Source organism: Chiloscyllium plagiosum, unplaced genomic scaffold (assembly GCF_037043375.1).
Source record: "Chiloscyllium plagiosum isolate Xiang-an unplaced genomic scaffold, Cpla_swu_hap1 HiC_scaffold_17, whole genome shotgun sequence".
In the NCBI taxonomy this organism is placed as follows: Eukaryota; Metazoa; Chordata; class Chondrichthyes; order Orectolobiformes; family Hemiscylliidae; genus Chiloscyllium; species Chiloscyllium plagiosum.
The window spans coordinates 81,906,184-81,919,612 of record NW_028270155.1 but is presented as its reverse complement, the minus strand read 5'-3'; the positions used below and the strand labels follow the sequence as shown (position 1 = coordinate 81,919,612).

The 13,429-nt window shown below is 42.3% G+C and overlaps 1 pseudogene; it reads left to right on the top strand.

Annotated features, from left to right (window-relative positions):
- The first annotated feature begins 339 nt into the window (after positions 1 to 339).
- LOC148147444 (putative G protein-coupled receptor 139) lies at positions 340 to 12,652 on the top strand (annotated as a pseudogene).
- Positions 12,653 to 13,429: the final 777 nt, after the last annotated feature.

Here is a 13,429-nt window from a genome sequence, read left to right as displayed (position 1 = left end):
TTGCCAAAGTTTTCACGTTCCTTGGAAAGAATGAAATGAATCTATTGCAGCTACTTGTGAAATGAGCCTTGCATCCTTCTGGAACATTCTCTAGGTATTCAAGTGCATGCTTTGCAGAACTATTTTTCTGGATGCCTCGTATTTATGTGATCCTAGTCCATGTTCAGTATTTCTGCACTTTATTCCAACAACATTTCTTTTTAGGGTTCAAGTCTGTTTGTTCAACAGACTGCAAGTAATATCAACCTAATTATGTCCTTGAGGATTTGGTTACTATGTATATAGACTCCTTGAGTTGGTGACACTTTCAAGTGAAGGTTTGAATGTGTGACACAGAAAATGAAGTATCCTTTCAATGCGGTACCAACAGTGCCTGATGTTGAGGTTATTTACTGCCCTGTTCTCATTGCTATTGGAGTGTCCAGTAAGTATTATTTGTCCACAATTGCATAATCGATCAACTGTTTCTCTTTTGAAAATGATCCATTTCCGAGGCAAGAATGGAAATCAAAGCAATGCCATTTACGAGAAGTGCTTCTTTTCCTAAACGGTTAATTCAACATTACTTTAAAATCTTTTCAAAATCACATCTGAACCAATTGAGACCCTTGTAAATGTAATGGTACTTCTCAACAAAAAAAAATTTCAATGATATTCCTTTACACCTTCAAAGAGTGATGATCTTATGCAGTTTGATTAATATGACAAAACTGAGCCTGCTGATGTCAAACTATCTTATGTGCTTGCAATATGTCGTCTAATTTAGATAGTTTGTGATATGTTCAAATAATGGAAATACTAGCTTTTGATTGATTTGACATGGAAATATGCAATTTCATGAACGGAGCCAACATTTCACATGATTCTTTACTGAAGCAAGACAAAGTATTGGGAATATTTGAATGACAAACGTAATTTGAGTTTATAATTCTGTGACCATTGGCAATTATTTCATTGGTTGGGATGAGTTATGCTGAAAAGCCACTTTCACTAATTGGAAATTACTGCCTTTGAGTCAAGCACAGATAACACCACAACCAACTTAACCATGATCTTACTCAAAGTCTCCAGTCTCGAGTTTTGAATAGACAGCACATGCTTCTATGTACTTTGGTCTTTGCCAAAGTATTTAGCATTTTTTAATTCTCTCGTGGAGCATGGGTGTTGTTGGCTGGCCAACATTTACTTCTCATCCATAGTTGCCCTTGAGAACGTGGTGGTGAGATGCCTTCTTGAACTGCTGCAGTCCACATCCTGCCGATAAACCCACAATTGGAAATTGAAGGATTTTGACCAACATCAGAAAAGGAACAGTGGTATATTTCTAAATCAAGTTGGTGAATGGCTTGGTGGGGAATTAGCAGGTGTTCACATGTATCTGCTGCCCTGATGGTTCTGGATGGAATTGAACATGAGTTTGCAAAGTGCTTGGTGGGGAATTAGCAGGTGTTCACATGTATCTGCTTGGTGGGACATGAGTTTGGAAGGATCTTGGACAAAATTTCACAGTTCCTCTTGTGGATGATAGTACACATTGCAACTGCTAAGCTTTCGTGGTGCTGCGAGTGAATGTTTGTAGATGTGATACCACAGAAGGAGGCTGCTTTGTCCTGGATGGTGTCAAACTTCTTGATTGTTGTTGGTGCTTCAAGGCAAGCGGAGAGTATTCCACCATACTCCTGAATTGTGCATTGTAAAGGGTGGGCAGACTTTCGGAATCAAGAGGTGAGTTATTCACTGCAGTATTCCTTGGTTCTTATTTGCTTTTGTAGCCATTGTATTTTGCACTGAGCCCAGTTGAGGTATTGGTCAACAGTGACTCCAAGGATGTTGATAACAGGGAAGTCTGTAATGGTAACACTATTGAATGTCAAGGAGTAGTAGAAACATTATCTCTAATTTGAGCTGGTCATTGTGTGGTACAAAATTTACTTTCCATTTGTCAGCCCAAACCTGAATAATGGCATCTCTTACTGCATTTAAACATAAACCACTTCAGTATCTGAGGAGTTGTGAATGTTGCTGGACATTGTGCTACTGTCAGTGAGCAACCTCACATCTGACCTTATGATGGAAGGAAGATAATCGATGAAGCAGCTTAATGTTGCTGAAAGGGGATCAAGATTGGGAGCTAAACATTCAAGGATATACATCCTATTGAAAAACAGGCAGGTAAGCAGAGCCTTGTTTGAGAAAAATGAAATTGAATCAAGAGCAATAAATAAAGTAGGGTCATATGTAATAGAATTTGAATGGGTAGAGTTGAGGAACCCCAATGGTAAGAAAATCATAATGAGAGGTATCTACAGGCCTCTAAACAGCAATCAAAATGTAGGGGATAAGATACACCAAAATAGAGGAAAGTTGTGTAAAAAAGGTCAAGTTACAGTGATGATGGGAGATGTCAATATGCAGGTGGACTGGGAAACCAGGTTGATAGTAGATCACAAGAAAATGAATTTGTGGAATGTCTAAGAAATGCTTTTTCAAGCAGCTTGTAGTGGAGCCCCCTGAGACAATATTGGATTTAGTGTTGTACAATGAGGCAGACTTGATAAGGGAGCTTAAGGTGAAGGAACCCTTCAGAGGCAGTCACCATAATATGGTAGAATTTATGCTGTAGTTTGATCGGGAGAAGGTGGAACCAGATATCATGGTCTTATAGTTGAATAAAGATAACTACAGAGGCATGAGCTGACCAGAATTGACTGGGAGACAAGCCTAGTAAGGAAGACAGTGGGAGAGCAATGGCAGGAATTTCTGGGAGTAATTTGAGAGACACAGCAAAAATTCATCCTGAGAAAAAGGAAGCATACTAAAGGGAGGATGAAGCAACTTTAGCTAACCAGAATAAAAGCAAAAGAGAAAGCATATAATGTGGCAAAAGGCAGTGAGAAGCTAGAAACTGGGAAGCCTACAAAGACCAACAGAGGACAACAAAGAAATAAGGGGGGAGAAGGTTATATCTGAGGGTAAGCCAAAAATATTAGTAAAGATTGCAAGAGTTTCTCTAAATATAGAAAGTACAAAGGAGAGGCTCAAGTGGGCATCAGGCAGCTGGAAAATGATGCTAGAGAAGTAGCAATGGGGAACAAAGAAATGAGTGAGGATTTGAATAAGCACTGATCTCAGTCTTTATTGTGTAAAACACCATAATGATTCCTGATGAAGAGCTTATGCTCGAATCGTTGACTCTCCTGCTTCTCAGTTGATACCTGACTGGCTGTGCTCTTTGCAGCACCACACTTTTTGAGTCTGATATCCAGCATCTGCAGTCCTCATTTCCCCCCCGGATAATATCCTAAAAATTCAAGAGTTGGGGAACAGAGATGAGTATGTTGGCCACCATCAAGGAGAAGATGCTACAAAAAATGAAAGGTCTGGAAGTGGATACATTGTGTGGACAAATGGGTTACATCATAGACATCTGAAGGAGATAGCTGAAGAGAGAACATAGAACATTACAGTGCACTACAGACCCTTCGGCCCTCGATGTTGCTCCGATCTGTGAAACCAATCTAAAGCCTATCTAACCTACACTATTCCATTATCATCCATATATTTATCCAATGACCATTTCAATGCCCTTAAAGTTAGCAAGTCCACTACTGTTGCAGGCAAGGCAATCCACACCGCACTACTCTCTGAATAAAGAATCTACCTCTGACATCGGTCCAATATCTATCACCCTTCAATTTAAAGCGATGTATCCTCATGGTAGCCATCACCATCTGAGGAAAAAGGTTCTCTCTATCCACCATAACTAATCATCTGATCATCTTGTATGTCTCTATTAAGTCAGCTCTTAACCGTCTTCTCTCTGATGAAAACAGCCTCGAGTTTCTTCATAAGATCTTCCCTCCATACCAGGTAACATCCAAGTAATCTCCTCTGCACCTTTTACAATGCTTCCATGTCCTTCCTACAATGCGACCAGAACTGTACACAATTCTCCAGGTGCGGCCACATCAGTGATTCGCACAGTTGCAACATGACATCTTGGCTCCAAAACTAAATCCCTCTATTAATAAAAGCTAACACACTATATGCCTTCTTAACAACCCTGTCAAACTGAATGGCAACTATCAGGGATCCATGCAATGACTCTGAGATCTCTCTGCTCACCCATACTACCAAGACTCTTACGTTACATTACTCTGCATTCCTGTTACTCATTTCAAAGTGAATCACCTCACACTTTTGCGCATTAAACTCTATTTGCCACGTCTCAGCCCAGCCCTGCTGCTTATCTATGTCCCTCTGTGATCTGCAACATTTTTCTGCACTGTCCACAACTCCACCGAATTTAGCATCATCCGCAAATTTATTAACCCATCCTTCTGTGCCCTCATTCAGGTTATTTATAAAAATGACAAACAGCAGAACCCCCTAGACAGATCTGAGCGGTACACCACGAGGAACTGAATTTCAGAATGAATGTTTCCTATTAACCACAATCCTCTGTCTTCTTTCAGCTAGCCAATTTCTGATCCAAACCATTAAATCACTCTCAACCCCATGCCTCCATACTTGAACCATTTCTAATGCTTTATGAAATCCATATACTGCACAACAACCACTGTACCCTCATCCACCTGTCTGGTCACCATCTCAAAGAACTCAATAAGCTTTATTAGGTATGACCTACCCTTCACAAAACCATGCTGGCTACCTAATTAAATGATTCCTTTCTAGATGATTATAAATCCGGTCTCTTATAAATCTTTGCAACACTTTACCCACAACTGAAGTATGGCGCACTGGTCGAAAATTACCAGGGTTGTCTCTACTGCCCATCTTGAACAACAGGACAATATTTGCTATCCTCCAGTCTTCTAACACTGCTCCTCTCAACAGTGGCGACATAAAGATCAAAGCCAAAAGCTCTGCAAATTTCTCTGTAGCTTCCCAGAGGATGCTAGGATAAATCATATCTGGCTCAGGGGAATTATCAATTTTCACACTTTCCCAAATTGGTAACATCTCCTCCTTATGAACTTCAATCCCATCTAGTCTAAAAGGCTGTATCTCAGTCTTCTCAACAGCATTGTCATTTTCCTGTCTGAATACTGATGAAATATTATCCATTTAGTGTCTTCTCGAATTCTTCTGCCTCCACGCACAACTTCCCACTACTGTCCTTGATAGGCCCTAATTTTACTCGAGTCATTCTTTAATTCCTGATATACCGATAGAAAGCTTTAGTGTTTTCCTTGATCGTACCAGCCAAAGACTTCTCAAGTGCTCTCCAGGCACTTCTTAAGTCTCTCTTTAAGTCCTTCCTGGCTAACTTGTAACACTTAAGTAGCCTAACTGAACCTCCATGTCTCATCTTTACATAAACTTCATTCATTCTCTTGACAAGAGATTCAACTTCGAGTCATACAGTCATAGAGATGTACAGCATGGAAACAAATCCTTTGGTCCAACCCGTCCATGCCGACCAGATATCCCAACCCAATCTCATCCCACTTGTCAGCGTCCGACTCATATCCCTCCAAATGCTTCCTATTCATATACCCATCCAAATGCCTTTTAAATGTTCCAATTGCACGAGGCTCCACCACTTCCTCTGGCAGCTCATTCCATACACGTACACCCATTGCATGAAAAAGATGCCCCTTAGGTCTCTTTTATATCTTTCCCCTCTCACCCTAAGCCTATGCCCTCTAGTTCTGGACTCCCCCACCCCAGGGAAAAGACTTTGTCTATTTATCCTGTCATAGTCATAGAGTCATAAAGATGTACAGCATGGAAACAGACCCTTCGGTCCAACGCGTACATGCCGACCAGGTATCCCAACCCAATCTAGTCCCACCTGCCAGCAACCAGCCCATATCCCTCCAAACCCTTCCTATTCATATACCCATCCAAATGCCTCTTAAATGTTCCAATTGTACCACCCCCCACCACCTCCTCTGGTAGCTCATTCCATACACGTACCACCCTCTGTGTGAAAACGTTGCCCCTTAGTTCCCATTTTGTATCTTTCCCCTCTCAGCATAAACCTATGCCTTCTAGTTCTGGACTGCACCACCACAGGGAAATGCCTTTGTCTATTTACCCTATCCATGCCCCTCATAATTTTGTAAACCTCTATAAGGTCACCCCTCAGCTTCCGACTCTCCAGGGAAAACAGTCCGAGCCTGTTCAGCCTCTCCCTATAAATCAAATCCCCCAACCCTGGCAACACCCTTATAAATCTTTTCTGAACCGTTTCAAGTTTCACAATATCTTTCTGGTAGGAAGGAGACCAGAATTGCATACAATATTCCAACAGTGGCCTAACTAATCCCCTGTACAACCACAACATGACCTCCCAACTCCTGTACTCAATACTCTGACCATTACAAGTAAGCATGACAAACGCCTGATTCACTATCCTATTTACCTGTGCCTCCACTTTCAAAGAGCTATGAACCTGCACTCCAAGGTCTCTTTGTTCAGCAACACTCCCTCGGACCTTACCATTCAGTGTATAAGTCCTCCCAAAATGCAGCACCTCGCATTTATCTGAATTAAACTCCATCTGCCACTTCTCAGCCCATTGGCCCATCTGGTCCAGATCCTGTTGTAATCTGAGGTAACCCTCTTCGCTGTCCACTACACCTCCAATTTTGGTGTAATTTGCAAACTTACTAACATCTTATGCTCACATCCAAATTATTTATATAAATGAAAAAAAAGTAGTGGACCCAGCAGCGATCCTCGTGGCGCTCCACTGGTCACAGGCCTCCAGTCTGAAAAACACCCTCCACCACCCTCTGTGTTCTACCTTTGACCCAGTTCTGTATCCAAATGGCTAGTTTTCCCTGTATTGCGTGAGATTGAAACATGTTCACCAGTCTCCCATGTGGAACCTTGTTGAACGCCTTACTGAAGTCCATATAGATCACATCTATTGCTCTGCCCGCATCAATCCTCTTTGTTACTTCTTCCAAAAAATCAATCATGTTTGTGAGACACGATTTCCCACGCACAAAGCCATGTTGACTCTCCCTAATCAGTCCTGGCCTTTCTAAATGCATGTTCATCCTGTCTCTCAGGATTCCCTCCAACAACTTTCCCACTCCCGACGTCAGGCTCACTGGTCTATAGTTCCCTGGCTTGTCCTCACCACCCTTCTTAAACAGTGGCACCACGTTAGCCAACCTCCAGTTATTTGGCACCTCAACTGTGACTATCAATGATACAAATATCTCAGCAAGGGGCCCAGCAATCACTTCTCTAGCTTCCCACAGAGTTCTAGGGTACACCTGGTCAGGTACTGAGGATTTATCCACCTTTTTGCATTTGAAGACATCCAGCACTTCCTCTTCTGAACTATGGATATTTTTCAAGATGTCACCATCTATTTCCCTGCTTTCTATATCTTCCATGTCCATTTTCAAAGTAAATACTCATGAAAAATACTCGTTTAGTATCTTCCCCGGATCTCTGCAGATCCACACAAAGGCTGCCTTGCTGAACTTTGAGGGTCCCTATTCTTTCCCTAGTTACCCTTTTGTCCTTAATGTATTTATAAAAAACCCTTAGATTCTCCTTAACACTATTTGCCAAAGCTATCTCATGTTCCCTTTTTCCCCTCCTGATTTCCCTCTTCAATACACGCCTTTATACTCGTCTAAGGATTCATTCGATCTGTCCTGTCTATACCTGACATATACTTCTTTCTTTTTCTTAAACAAACTCTCAATTTCTTCAGTCACCCAGCACTTCCTATACCTACCAGCCTTTCCTTTCACCCTGGGGAGAAAGTGAGGTCTGCAGATGCTGGAGATCAGAGCTGAAAATGTGTTGCTGGAAAAGCGCAGCAGGTCAGGCAGCATCCAGGGAACAGGAGAATCGACGTTTCGGGCATAAGCCCTTCTTCAGGAATGAGGAAAGTGTGTCCAGCAGGCTAAGATAAAAGGTAGGGAGGAGGGACTTGGGGGAGGGGTGTCGGAAATGCAATAGGTGGAAAGAGGTCAACGTGAGGGTGATAGATCAGACTGGGGTGGGGGCGGAGAGGTCAGGAAGAAGATTGCAGGTTAGGAAGGCGGTGCTGAGTTCGATGGATTTGACTGAGACAGGCTGGGGGGAGGGGAAATGAGGAAACTGGTGAAATCCGAGCTCATCCCTTGTGGTTGGAGGGTTCCTAGCCGGAAGATGAGGCGCTCTTCCTCCAACCGTCGTGTTGTTGTGGTCTGGCGATGGAGGAGTCCAAAGACCTGCATGTCCTTGGTGGAGTGGGAGGGGGAGTTGAAGTGTTGAGCCACAGGGTGGTTGGGTTGGTTGGTCCGGGTGTCCCAGAGGTGTTCTCTGAAACGCTTCGCAAGTAGGCGGCCTGTCTCCCCAATATAGAGGAGGCCACATCAGGTGCAGAGGATGCAATAGATGATGTGTGTGGAGGTGCAGGTGCATTTGTGGCGAATATGGAAGTTTCCTTTGGGGCCTTGGAGGGAGGTGAGGGGGGGGAGGTGTGGGCGCAAGTCTTGCACTTCCTGCGGTTGCAGGGGAAGGTAATTCCGGGTGTCCCAGAGGTGTTCTCTGAAACGCTCCGCAAGTAGGCGGCCTGTCTCCCCAATATAGAGGAGGCCACATCGGGTGCAGAGGATGCAATAGATGATGTGTGTGGAGGTGCAGGTGAATTTGTGGCGGATATCCTTTCACCCTAACAGGAATATACTTTCTCTGGATTCTCGTTATCTCATTTCTGAAGGCTTCCCATTTCTAGCCATCCCTTTACCTGCGAACGTTTGCCTCCAATCAGCTTTTGAAAGTCCTTGCCCAATACCGTCAAAATTGGCCTTTGTGCAACTTAGAACTTCAACTTTTAGATGTGGTCTATCCTTTTCCATCACTATTTTAAATCTAATAGAATTATGGTCACTGGCCCCAAAGTGCTCTAACTTCTTTTGTAAAACATGGTTCCCTCGCTCAATCACTTCCTCCCCGCCGGACAGGTACATACTTATCGAGGAAACGCAGTAACTGTTCCTTGAACAAGCTTCACATTTCAATTGTGCCCATCCATTACAATCTCTCTCCCCATCCATGCACTCTAGCATCATAGTTGCCTTTCCTCCAGTTATAATGCTTGCCCACTCGCATATTCTTGTCGCTTTCCATCACTAAAGTAGAGTGTAGGCTTTAGCACTGATCTTTCAGTTACCACTGGAGCCTTGGAGAGTCCCAGAGGACTGGAAAGTCGCTAATGTAGCCCCCTTGTTTAAGAAAGGAGTAAAGCAAAAGATGGGAAATTTTAGGCTGATTAGGCTGACATCAGTTGTTGGTAAAATTCTGAGTCTATTATGAAGGATGAGATTTCTGGCTGCTTGAATGTGCATGGTAATATAAGGCAAAGTCAGCCCAATTTCATCAAGGGGAGCTCATGCCTGACAAACCTGTTACAATTCTTTGAGGAGGTAACGAGCAAGTTGGACCAAGGAGAGCAAATTGGTGTTATCAATCTGGACTTCCAAAAGGCCTTTAGTAAAGTGCTGCACAGAAGGCTGCTAAATACAATATGGCCCATGGTGTTAGAGGCCAGGTATTAGCATGGATAGAAGCTTGGCTGTCTGGCAGAAAGCAGAAAGTGGGGATAAAAGGGTCATTTTAATAATGGAGGCCAGTGACTAGTGGTATTCCATAAGGATTGCTGTTGGGACCACAACTTTTCCACAATATACGTTAATGATCTGGATGAAGGAACTGAGGGTATTCTGGCTACGTTTGCAGATGATATAAAGATAGGTAGAGGGACAAGCATTGAAGAGGCGGAGAGGCTGCAGAATGATTTGAGCAAAGCAGGGGAGTCGGCAAAGAGGTGACATATGAAATATAATGGGGGAAGTGCACTTTGGTAGGAAAAATAGAGGTATGTGCTATTTTCTAAATGGGGAGAAAATTCTGAAACCTGATGTACAAAGGCACTTGGGTGTCCTAGTCCAGGTTTTTCTTAAGGGAAAATTGCAGGTTGAGTATGTAGTTAGGAAGGCAAATACAATGTTGTTATTCATCTTGAGAGGACGAGAGTATAAAAGCAGGAATGTACTTCTGAGGCTTCATAAAGCTTTAGTCAGATCACAATTGTGAGCAATTTCAGACTCCATACCTCAGGAAAGATATATTGGCCCTGGAGTGCGGAGCAGTTTCACAAGAATGATCCCAGGAATGAAAGACTTCACATATGAGGAATGTTTGAGGACTCTGGGACTATACTTGATGGAGTTTAGAAGGATGAGGGAGGAATTTAATGGAAATTTACAGAATGCTGAATGACCTGGACAGAGTGGATATTGGGAAGATGTTTCCATTGGCAGGAGAGATGAGGACACAAGCGCACGGCCTTAGAGTAAAAGGAATGGTGAATCTGTAGAATTCATTGCCAAAGTAGGCAGCAGAGGTCTGATTATTGAGTATATTTAAAACAGAGGTAGGGAGTTTCTTCATTGTCAAGGGCATCAAAGGTTACCAGGAGAATGCAGAAAAATAGGTTTGAAAGCCCTATCAGCCACGATTGAATGGTGGAGCAGACCGGATGGTTTGAAAGGCCTAATTTCTGCTCATATTTCGTATGATCTTATGGTGTTATGTACACCACCTGAGAAATACCTTCAGAGCTGTCCAAGAGCTGAGATGATTGATTTCGAATAACCATAGCCATTTTCTTATATACCTGGTTTGGATTTAACCAATTTTGCCAGGAACCTTGACACTACACTCAGTTAAATGCAGCCGTGATGTCAAAGGCTGTCACTCTCACCTCACCTCTGGAATTCAGATCTTACCTCCATGTTTGAAGTAAGGCTGTAAGAAGGTGTGTTTAGAACCCAAACTCGCATCGGTGAGCAGGTTGTTGCTGAGAAGGTGCAGCTTGATTGCACTGTGGATGACATATTCTTTCACTTTACTGATGATCAGGAGTAGACTGATGTGGCAAAGATTGGCTGTGTTGGATTTGTCCTGCTTTTTGTGTGCTGGACTCACCTGGGTAAATGTTCACATTGTTAAGTAGGTACCAATGTCGTAACTGAACTGCAAACGCTTGGCTGTCATTAGGTTTGGAAGCACAAATCTTTAGTACTACTGCTCAAATATTGACATGACATATACCCTTCAGAGTATCCAGTGCCTCCAACTGTTTCTTGACATCATGTAGAGTGAATCAAATTAGCTCAAGATTGACATTTGTAATGATGGGGGCCACTGGATCAAGTGAAATTGGATGATCTACTTGGCATTTCTTCAGACTTATCTTTCACACTGATGATCTTCCATCATTAAGGATGGGGATATTTGAGTAGTCTTCAACTCCTGCAGTGAGTTGTAGTACGAAGTAGTGCAGAGCCTTGGTCTGAGCCATTGGTTGTGGGATTGCTTGGCTCTTTCCAACACTTGCTGCTTATGTTGTTTGGCACACAGGTAATCCTGTTTGGCAGCTTTGCCAGGTTGACATCTCATTTTTAAGTATTCCTGGTTGCTGCTCTTAGCTTGCCCTCCTGCATCTGTCCTACATGTGAGGCACAGCATCTCCAGTAATGTTGATGCCTAGGACATTGCCTGCAAAGGAATATCTAGGGAGTATTCATGCATTTTTGAAAGACTGATGTTACTTCAAATTTATTACAACTGGTAAAAAAGATGTTTTTTTTCAAACTATTGTCTGTAAAAAATTCCTGCAGAATAGATGTAATTATCAAATTTTTGATGCACCAAATTCAACATAAGATCTGGTCAAACTCATATATTAAAACTATCTACCTGATTTGTTTTGTAATTTATTGCAGTTAACTTCCTGGCAATTGTGATTTTTTCCCAAAGGAACTGTGGCCTCTCCAACTGTATCACTCGGTACTTCATATCAATGGCGGCAGCTGATGTTCTGGTTGTCATCTGTGATGTGATGCTGAGGTGGCTTATTATTTATTTCCCAGTGTCTTTGTTGGATATTACTCAGGTCTGTAGTTTGGTTATGGTGCTCATTCCTGCTACCACAATGAATTCTGTGTGGTTGACCGTTGCTTTCATCTTTGATCGATTCATAGCTATTTGCTGCCAAAAGCTTAACACCAGATACTGCACCAAGAAAACTGCAGCTGTGATTATTGGAACAGTCAGTGTGCTGAGCTATTTGGAAAGCATTCCTTGGTTTTTCAAATTCAAATCTAAGTACACCTTAAATAACTTGCAATAGTTTTGTATCACAAACCCAGAGTATTATACATCAATCATCTGGACAATATATGAAATATTCTATTGCCTTCAAACCCCTTTGCTGCCATTTGTTACCATTCTTCTTTTGAACACTCTGATTGTCAGACATATTGTCAGAGCAAGCAAAGCCCTCAGGAGACTCCAGAAGGGCAGTGCTTGGAAGATGCCCTGTGACCCAGAGATGAACAAACACAGAAAACCCATCATTTTACTCTTTGCTATCTCAGGCAGCTTCAGGACCCCTTATGTGGTGTGCTTCCTTTATCAACAAATTGTATTACTGCATGGTTATTCTCCACTTTCCCGAACTGCAGGTACCATTGGATACCTGCTCCAGCTCCTCAGTACTTGTACAAACACTTGCATCTACACCGTGACCCAGAACCAGTTCCGAGAGCAGGTGAAAACAGTTGTGAAGCTCCCTTTCACTCTGATTCTCAGATTCATCAAATAGTGAATGCAATAGTTTACACTCATTAGAACTCAATTCCATCAAAAAGCATTTTATATCTGAGTCAAGAATCTCTGAGCTCACAACACAGATCAAGAAAATCTTTATTTAATTTTCTTATCTGTTCCTTTCTGGAAGTTACTCTTTTACCAGCCTCCACCATCCTTTCAGACAGACTATTCCATATTGGTACAACTTAGTGAGTAAATATTTTGATTTCCAGCTCCCCTCTACTTTATCTTTCAATCACTTTCCATTTGAGTTTTCTGGCTTCTACAATAATGTGTGGATGAATGTTTTCTTCTGATTGATGATGTCATAGTCTTGACTACTTGTATTCAAATGGTCTTGACAGACTCTGTTAAAAGCAAGCCCTATTTCTGCAGTCTCGTCTCTTCATAGAAATTCTTCATCGATAGTTTAAGAAGAAAATCACCTCAGCAACCTGACAAACTCCTTAAACTTATGCTGAGCATAGAAGTGAATACTGCAACCTGGAACACGAATAGAAGTAACTGCAGTGGATATATTGTGGCAATCTTTCATGAATCTTTAAATTCCCGACTAGTCCCTGAGAATTGGAAAATTACCAAAATAACGCCTTTATTTAGAAGGGGATTGAGACAAAAAACATGCAATTACTGGCTAAACCTCCTTTGATTTATTCATAGAGTCATAGAGTCATAGAGATGTATAGCATGGAAACAGACTCTTCAGTCCAACCCATCCATGCCGACCAGATATTCCAACCCAATCTAGTCCCACCTGCCAGCACCCGGC